The sequence below is a fragment of the Dioscorea cayenensis genome, chromosome 6 (genome assembly GCF_009730915.1).
Source record: "Dioscorea cayenensis subsp. rotundata cultivar TDr96_F1 chromosome 6, TDr96_F1_v2_PseudoChromosome.rev07_lg8_w22 25.fasta, whole genome shotgun sequence".
Taxonomy (NCBI): Eukaryota; Viridiplantae; Streptophyta; class Magnoliopsida; order Dioscoreales; family Dioscoreaceae; genus Dioscorea; species Dioscorea cayenensis.
The window spans coordinates 6,345,866-6,355,413 of NC_052476.1; positions in this window are offsets into that span (position 1 = coordinate 6,345,866).

The window sequence follows — 9,548 nt, forward strand, 5'->3', positions numbered from 1 at the left end:
TCAATGCAATGGTGAGTCGTGAAAATCCTTAAATACATAGTCCCAAATCTAAGGTCAACTATGCCTAACTCTATACATGTCCCGGAGGAGAGATTAGATAACCTCTCAACCTCGCACTCGAATAGAGTTGCAATGAGCTCTAGGGATTCCAAGTGATAAATCTCTTCCTAATTATAGACCTAACCCTTTGGTCCAGGTGGAAGATCCCTAACCACGATTAATCCCTAGATACTAAGATCACCTCAGCACTTCACTCTGTTGCACGCACAACTAAGCCCTAGCGGAGGGTCATCCCTTAGACCATTCACTCTATTATGGCCGCAAAGAACTTGAGGAACGGAGGTAGAATCTATCACATCGAAAGGGAAAGGGGACGCTCCTGTACCTCTCGACTCACCCACTCAACCCTCTCCAACCTAGCTTTATCTAACGCTCGTGGTGTGTCACTCACTCACAAGGTTACTAATAAGAACTCTCAACCCTAGTGTCACTCTAGAGGAAATGTTCATACAATCAAGCATTCAATGTTTGAACTCACAACAAACATCAATTAATTGAAAGCATAATAAAGAGATTCAGTGAAACAAATACATCCTAGGGTTCACAAATACCCAAGTAACCAGTAGGGGTTTAGCTCTCCATGGAGCTAAGTACAATCAAAGAAATAGAATGTAAAAGCAATGAATCCATAGAGAAACCCCCTCGATAGTCGTGTCGATGGTCTTGTGGAAAGTCCTCTACTCGTCGTCCAAAGATTCCCTCGTTCGGTATAGGATACGCCTCGAAGGAAGCTCCCCTACCAACCTTCTTCCTAAGGAATGATGATGTCGGAGCCGTAGAACCTCTCAAAAACCCTAGCCGAAATCCTCTCTCAAGTTGGGGAAAAGATGGAGAAAAGAATGCTGAAATCGGGGCTGAATCGGCTTTAAATAGGGCTGGAATCGGGCGACTACACGGTCCTGTAGATTTTACACACGCCCATGTGGAATTTCCACACGGGCGTGTATAATTTCCACAAGCCCGTGTGGATTCTCTGAATTCCTGTTTTCTTGGCCGGTTATGAACAGTGCCTGGCCTAAAATACTTCCCGAGTCTATAATCGAGGTGACGCAAACGGGCACACATTCACGTCGTGGATCACTTTGCTTCTTTAGTGATGGACAAGTTGGTGGAGATCATGTTCTATGTGCATAAGTCGGAATGCTTGAGTGTGACTGCCCTTGTGCCCCTCCAAATGGTTGTGATAACTCAAATACGAGGAGGTTGGCGCATACTCTAGCATCTCACACCCGACCTATGTCTTCGCGTTTGAACCTTAGCAAGATTTCCTCCAAAATTGGTGCATTATGATCCACATTGGTTTCTTTCCTTCCTACTCGGCCTCACAACCCTACCTACACGAAAGTAACATAAAAACACACATATTAGTGTAAAAACCCGAGAAAAGTAATGTTCAAAATAAGGAAAGAATGTTTCGCATCCATATCACACAAGCACTTATCAAAAACATATAGAGAAATATATATACTCAAGAACTTATCACTTTGAAAGGTCTCTAAGGAGAATTAAACCTAATCTAGGCTTAAATCTAATGCTGGAGGACCGCCAATACCTGAATCTCTCAGTGTATTAAGACAAGCAACCCTATTCAATCTAAGTATAATGTAGTATGAGTGAGTATCTATTGTCACAAAGTACTATTCAAAAATAAACTACGGAGGTCTCTTTGTGTAGTCCAAGGCATGAAAAGCACACTAGATTGAATTACAAAACACTTAATTGCATTAAAAGAAATAAATAATCCACATAACTTGTTCATGACAAGGTTCATCACCATCCGGTGTCCTTGGGAGTTTAGTTTAAGATAAATGGAGTTTCACAACCATAAAGCAATGAAAACACAAAGGAATTTATAAGGCAAACCACCCTCCAAATGTGTGATGGTGAACAACGTAAGAAATAAGGATTGTTGATGATGCCACCCCTAATCCATCCAAAATGTGGCTCCCTTGATTGTAGTCTAGCCTCCAGTATTCATTGGAGTGATCCTAAGGACGTATCTTCTAATCCTTGGTCTTCCCCAATTAGATTGGTGCTTGACTTCCCTTTATCTCTTGCCGCATCCAACAATTCCTTCTTTTTTCTCTTTAAGCATGGGAAAATATTTTGAGTGGATATTGAACTTTGCTTTTGTTTCAATTTTAGCATAATCTTTCAATTTGTATCAAAATGATGACTAAGCTTTGATTGCATCGGTAAGGTATTTGGGGCATTTTAGTGAGATTTTGGTGACATAGATTATGGAATATTTGCATGGATAGCCTACATCACCTGTGCTTGTGGACGGTCCAGATAATCTACAATTCTTTAAGAGGCCTGCATTTCTAGATCAGTAAACTGGCGAGTGGTCACTTTTGATCTGTCTTCTAGTCTTAGAAAGAAAGTTCAAGCTATTTGTTGATGACAATAAATAGAGCTTAGCTAGCTCACTCGTTGGATGCATGCATACACTTTTGATTAGTTTCAGATGCTTATTATTTACATACATGTGCTTAGGTACTTTATGAAACACAAAATCCAAGAATAATGTTTAACTTAAAAATCATATAACTTAAGAAATTTACCCTACATTTTCTTAGATGTTTATTGTTTTGTGTTTATTATTTCAACTTTCATAACTTACTTGATTCTAATCAAACATAATCAAGCACAAAATCAATATAATACTAAAAAAATAGCAAAATCAAACTCAACAAACATTTCATTAATTACTTGAATTTACACCTAACAAATTCATTTTTGCCTCACAAGCACAATAATTTCGTTAGTTACTTGAATTTGAGAAAATACTTTTCTTTGACTAAAAATACAACTGTAAGTACAATTCATATTATTCCTTTAGTTGCAATACTACAAAAATACAGAAATGCAAAATGCATAGATCATATGTAATAGTGTAAATGATACATAAAACTTAAGTGCAATGCTGTAGAAATGCAGACATAGCTTTAACAACTATAAATACAATTCATTCAAGCATAGACACAATTCCTTCAACTCACAACATCAAAATAACAAATACAATTCCTTCAATTCATTAATCTAATTTCTTCAATTAATAAGAATTGGTACAAGTTCCTTCAATTCATTCATATAATTCATTCAACTGCAGAGACAATTCATGAACAAAAAAATTAAATGATTCGTACAATTTATTAGGACAATGTAGCATGTTGTAACAACTATACAAAAACCAATAATAAAGTATATCCTTCAACTCATTCAATCATGTTTTGACCATTGTTATAGCTACACAAAAACACACAATTGAATTTAATCACTTGACCTCCCACCCGCTCTTTTTAAAAAATATCAAAAATGGATAGCAACATGACTCAAGAGGTCCTCCTAGGTGTAGAGGTACTAAATCCTCCAAATCCTAGAGAAATCCATTTTTTTTGTCTACAACTACTTTCTCCTTGCCTTTCAAGTGCTTATACTTGATTAGGGACTTTAGCCTAGGGATGCTCAAGATCTCCTGCTCCTTGTTTATTGACCTTTTTTCATATCTTTTTCCATAGGAATTTGTTCCTTTTCTTTCACCTAGGCAAGTAATTTCTGGTAAAATCTAGTTGTGCCTTGATTTTCCCTCCTTTTGTTGTAAGATTTTCTTTGTTCTCTCCTTTAATTGGCTTGTGATAAGTTGTACAGACCCCGCTGAGATGTGTCAATGACTTACAATGATGGGAACCTTACTTAGATAAGTTATTGCTGCATGAAATGCCTTGATGTTGTTAAATAAAATTAATTTCACATGTGAAGTCGGCTCTGCTAGAGGCTATTCAGGTGCTTCATCTACAAATTGGTCAAAAGAAGAAGATAAAAAATTTAATTTATCATAGTACATTGATTTAATTCTATTATATATGTATATACATCATTTTTCCAAATGAGATTTAAGTCCTCCTATTAACTAGAACCTAAATGATGTTATCTTCACCACAACATCACAACATCACAACCCAAACCAGAGAGAATTAACACTTAATCCCTTTCTTATGTAAAGAGAATACATTCTGGGAGTTTCAGGGATATTTGTAGAAAAATACCAAATTGTAAAAACATGCAACAACAAAAAAAAAAGGCAGAAAACACCAAGTTTCATGACTCCACAATTTAGAAACATGTTCCAAAATGTAAAACCTTACTACTACACTACCTAACTCAATCATAGCGATTAAGGATATGATCAAAGCAATTATTTCCCATGAAAAAGTACCACAATCCCACAATAGAACTCAAATTATGATGCCAAAGCAAAGAAAAATTATTGGAAGGGGAAAATACATGCAACACCAAATTAAAACAACAACAAATAAATTGTTTGAGGGCATCATAGCTTGATTAGAAATTATAAAATCTCATACCTTAACTTGCCCTTAAACATATGGAACTAAAGCACTGCTACTTGCAATGTAACCCAATGAACTAAATAAATGAATAAGAGTCAATAGTTTCCATGCAAATATTATATTTTCCCACCACATTACTTTAAAGGTATCCCAATTGAAATTAAGAAAAAAAAAACTAAATAAAAATTTGATAAACAAATTCTAACTACATTACATAATAAACATTACTTTTACATTAGTTGGGTTTTCTTATGTACTTCATCAACTAGGCCATTCCTACCATGGATCACCACTTGGTGCATCATGAATTTTATTTGAAAATCAAAATAAATTGTTATAAATTCTAACATTCATTTACAATTCAAAGTTTAGAATAATAAACAAAACAACTTACAATAAATTGGTTGCTTAACCTCTAGCGGTCATATCGCCCAATCCACTTACAAGGCAGCTACGAAATTTCTCTCCTACTTTTCACTTGTGATTGTGCCCTAGTCTCCAGATTCAAACTTGTGGACCTCTTAAAGAGCTTCTCTTAGGATGGAGGCCTCGACTGGATGGGAGTTGCTTTTTAAGACTCAACATTCTCTAGTTTGATCAAAAGGTTTGTGGGGAATTAAGGCAAGCTCATTGGTAGAGAAAGGGAGGGAGAGAAGAAAGATGGCGTGGCATTTTAGGTGCTAGTAGCTAGGAATGCCACATGTATAAGTTGCCAGAATGGCACAATCCACGAGTGTAGGTGACATTCCAACATCCAAGTCACCAAAATCTCACCCAAAAGCCCCAATTACCCTACCTGAGTAATCAAAATCACTCACACAATCACAGACAAACCAAAGAAATAAGAGACAAATGAAATTGATAACCCAGCTTGACACAACACGTCCGGGAGGCCAAGCTCGGAGATAGATCTGTTAATTTCGGGCATAAACCGACAGGCAAGCCCACCCCACCAACAAAAAGCCTGTTTGTAGATGGGTCAAATGGGCCAGCCTGCACGGGCCACAAGTTGTGGTAGGGTGGGGCCGATTTTGAGTGACCTAACCACCTACCCCCCTTAATTTACACTAAAAATTAATTTATAAAATGGCTTATGTGAAAAAAAATAAGAAAACAAAATAATAATTAGAATAAACAATGGCCCAAACTAATTTTGGGATGTATCCAATCAGATCATCATCAACCCCCACCTAATCTAAACCTATTTTCTATCCATCAATATCATCTACATAATTGAAAGTTTAAACCCATCTAATCCTACTATTATCCTAATTTGAGAATTTCTATCTCTATGAGTCTACGACTACCGCAACCCTAATTCTAATTTATTACTTTCTTTGCTCTCACCTCGCAACGATGGCTAGGAAAGCAATGGCATCACACTAGAATCGACGACTTCGTAGAAACACCAGCACGGCGATAGCCTTCCTCAGGTCAGCTCCAACTCCGATGTTCCGAGACCTCTTCATGTTCCTTTTCTTATGCTTTCTTGTTGTTTTGTTTTTATTTTTTTGAAATTTCATGTTCATGTGTAGTAAGTTTTAAAAATTGAATTTATCTAAAGTCTTAAATGTAAAACCACCATGCTCTTGGTATTATGTTCATGTTCTTGCTATTATGTTGTTTTTCATTGTTTAATAGTATTTAAAACAAGTAAACCAACCATGTGTAAAGGTGATAGGGGCAAGTTCAATATCCCTTTAGAAGACACTAGACTGAAAAAAATGAAAATTGATTACATTAGTTTTAGTTTGTGATGAGTGGTAAAAATCAATAGCTTGTCATAAGGTTCTGCCAAATTCCAATCCACACTCCAAATTCCTGATCTACTTGCCATCAAGTCTAAATAATGAGCATGATAATAACACTGGTTAATTGTAATCCAAGGTGAAACAAACTTAAGATATCCAACTTGGTATGAATCAAAACAATAATGTAAAGTTCCATAGAACACCAAAGAAAAATAGTTAAATGATTCATTAATTTAATCACAAGCATAACAATAGGATGTCACAAATTAAATGACTATCAACAATTAAATGACTTCTCCACAACACCAAGGAAATCCACTGTATCTATAACCTTCTCCATCTTCATTACATATATTATATTTTTTGCTTAGTTGAAATCTTGAAATATTGGTTTATTAAATATAATTTTTAGCTAATCTCTTTATTTGTGTTTCTTAATATAGATAATGAAGATGGAACAAATATTAAAACAAATACATCTAGTGAGGGATCAAATATTCTTGAGGTTATTGATGAAGATAGAAGAGAAGGAGGAGATGTAAAAGAACAATATTTTAATTAATGATGTAATGGTTGATGAATTTTAATGCATTTAATTGTTGTGTGTCTTAAAAGGGAGAGGGACATTAAAAAAAAACATTTTAATGGATTTATGATTTTGACGAACATTGTAATTGTAATGGATGTTTTTTATTTTGTTGATTTTGTTGATTTTTTATGTTTTATAGCCAGGTTATGTTAAATATATTAATATGTTACTTATGTGAGAACTATAAAATAGAACAATGTTTTAAACATTTTTGCCTGGGGGGGGGTGCTGCTTAACCAGCAAACCAAAGCTAGTCGAATTGGGTTGCCATTTTGGTGAGCTGTTGGCGGCCCTAAATTTACCACTCTACTCAGAGATAAAAATCCATTAAGAAAATGAAATAAACGTAAGTATAACTTTCACACTTATCCTCAAAAAGATAAACAAAAACCTTTTCTAGATTGTCTGATGCTCACTCAGTCTCACCCACACACTTGGGTCTCTCCTGGTGGCTCATCTTAAACCTCAGAGCAGGGTCTCTTATTTAGATGTCTCTATGTCCAAAATATAGCACATCCCTTTTTGAGAATCTCTACGGCTCCTAATTTGACACCTTCCCAAATGACGATGTTACAACTGCTATTATAACTTAGCTTGCAACTCAGCCCTGGTGCTAATCTTGATTAAGTGGTAGATTATATTGCAATGTAACCTACAGAAAGCCTCCATCCATCTTGGCTAAGTCTGAGATTGGGGCAATGTAGTCGAACCCTCTCAATCTCACCCTACCAGCAACTAGCTCATCTCCTTACGTCATATCAGTAGTACATTCACAAGAGCCACACCTTATATGGCTCGTCTCCATCATAATAAAGATAGTCTTCAAAGGTCTTCAAATCTTCATTCTAAACTTGATCTTCAATCATTTAAATTTGATTCATCGAACTTCTTGTTACTAAACTTGATCTCTCATTCATCCAACTTTAGTTCATAACAATCTTCGAAACTTGATCTTTATACAACCAATCTTGATGTTCAATCTTTCTTCATACATAATAGTGTCTTCAAATAGCTCCACCCATAATTAACTTCAATGATCATTTAGCCTTGACCCAAGTTGGTAACTTAGATTTTCCTTTCATGATTTATACCTTCATAAATCTTTCTTACCAACCTACGCTTCATTAAGATCTAGGCCTCAAAGTAGTTGATCTCCCATGGTTGATTCACTTGCTAAAGATAGATTGCATCTTTATATGGTAATCGCTCATATTTCAAGAAAGATCCTCTAAGTTGATTGTCTTGCCAAAAATATCTCCTAAAAAGATAGCTTCATGTCTTCATGTCATCTCTTGCAACATCATCATACTACCTTATTATAGTTGCCACATCATAAGCAATGCGTGTCAAATGATGTTAACATGGAGCTTTAATTCAAACAATATGACACAAGAGTACAAGGGAGAAGGGCAAGAGTTTGAATCCTTTAGGCCGTAGTATTGTTCTTTATACTATTTTGAACTGTACACTTGAGCTCAAGTACTATTCATCAGTACAAAACATTGGGTGCAGGTGTGGGTCCTTTGTTGGAGCAATAGTAGTTTCACCCCTCCAAGGTTGTATGGCAAGTGGATTTTATTAAGAGATCTGTAAGTGAGAGTAACTGGTCTATCTTTGTACATGTCTGTTCCTTGACAATCCCTTAATTAAGGGACGCTCATCGCCTATTCGTCAATAAAATAAAATAAAATAAAATAAAAAAACTAAGTGTATCTTATATGCTAGACATGTGCTATATCATGTATGTACATAGTATCCATCTGAGGCTTGCAAGAAACATAATGGAAGGAAAGATAACACCAAACACCTTATTCATGCATAAATTTATTCATAGAATCTTTTCTTTTCTTGTTATCTTAAAATATTTACAAACTAGACAAACTTAAACGCTCAATTTGTCTTCAGAAATCCTAATAAAAAAACCAAATATCAAGTAATACAAAAAAGAGAACATATTTTGAAATGAAAGATCCATATTTCTTATGTAATAGGTAGAAGCTCTACTTTAAGGAATGATGTGATCATGGTCAATGCTCTTTCAGGCTAGCCTCTTAGCACATGATGCCCTGCTCCCCTCATTGTCACAATTGTTAGTCATTTATAGGCAATAACATATCTTCTAACTTGTCAGTATAGGACATAGTAATAATCATAATAAATAGAAATGATAAGTATTATGGATGTATTATTAGAATGGCAGCCAAGAAAGTCTCGTACCTCTTCATTGGTGCATCAGGGGTGCTAGGGTGTTTTGATTGTGAGACATAACTTATTAATAAAGTACCGAGTTTATGTACTAGAAAACACTACATCCAGATCCCCACTGTAAGGATACAAACTCGTGCCTTTAGGTTCTGCTTATATCTAGTAAAATTAGCTCGTGTTAAAGATATGTAGTTCCATGAAATCACCTATAAAGCCAAAGTCTGATGCCTTTTGCAATAACCTTCTTGATTGTAGGTAACATTGTTCTTGGTGCATCATTCCAATCAGTTCACTATGAACATGAAGTTCGTACCACAAAAAAACATGCATATGTCATAATTATAGAATGATATAAATTAAAATTGGAACAAACTAAATAGCCAACTAGCAAGTAGTCCATGGATATGGCAATCTTGTAATATTTGCACGAAGAGCCTATTGCACCTTGGGAAGATTAAGATATGCTATCACATAGAATTGGGCACATGGATCAATTTCCTTCAGCTATATCAAGTACAAAATATATGGTATCAACATATTCTTTACCTATTCGCATGATTAGATTACATTAGTCAATGTGGCGAAGACTAA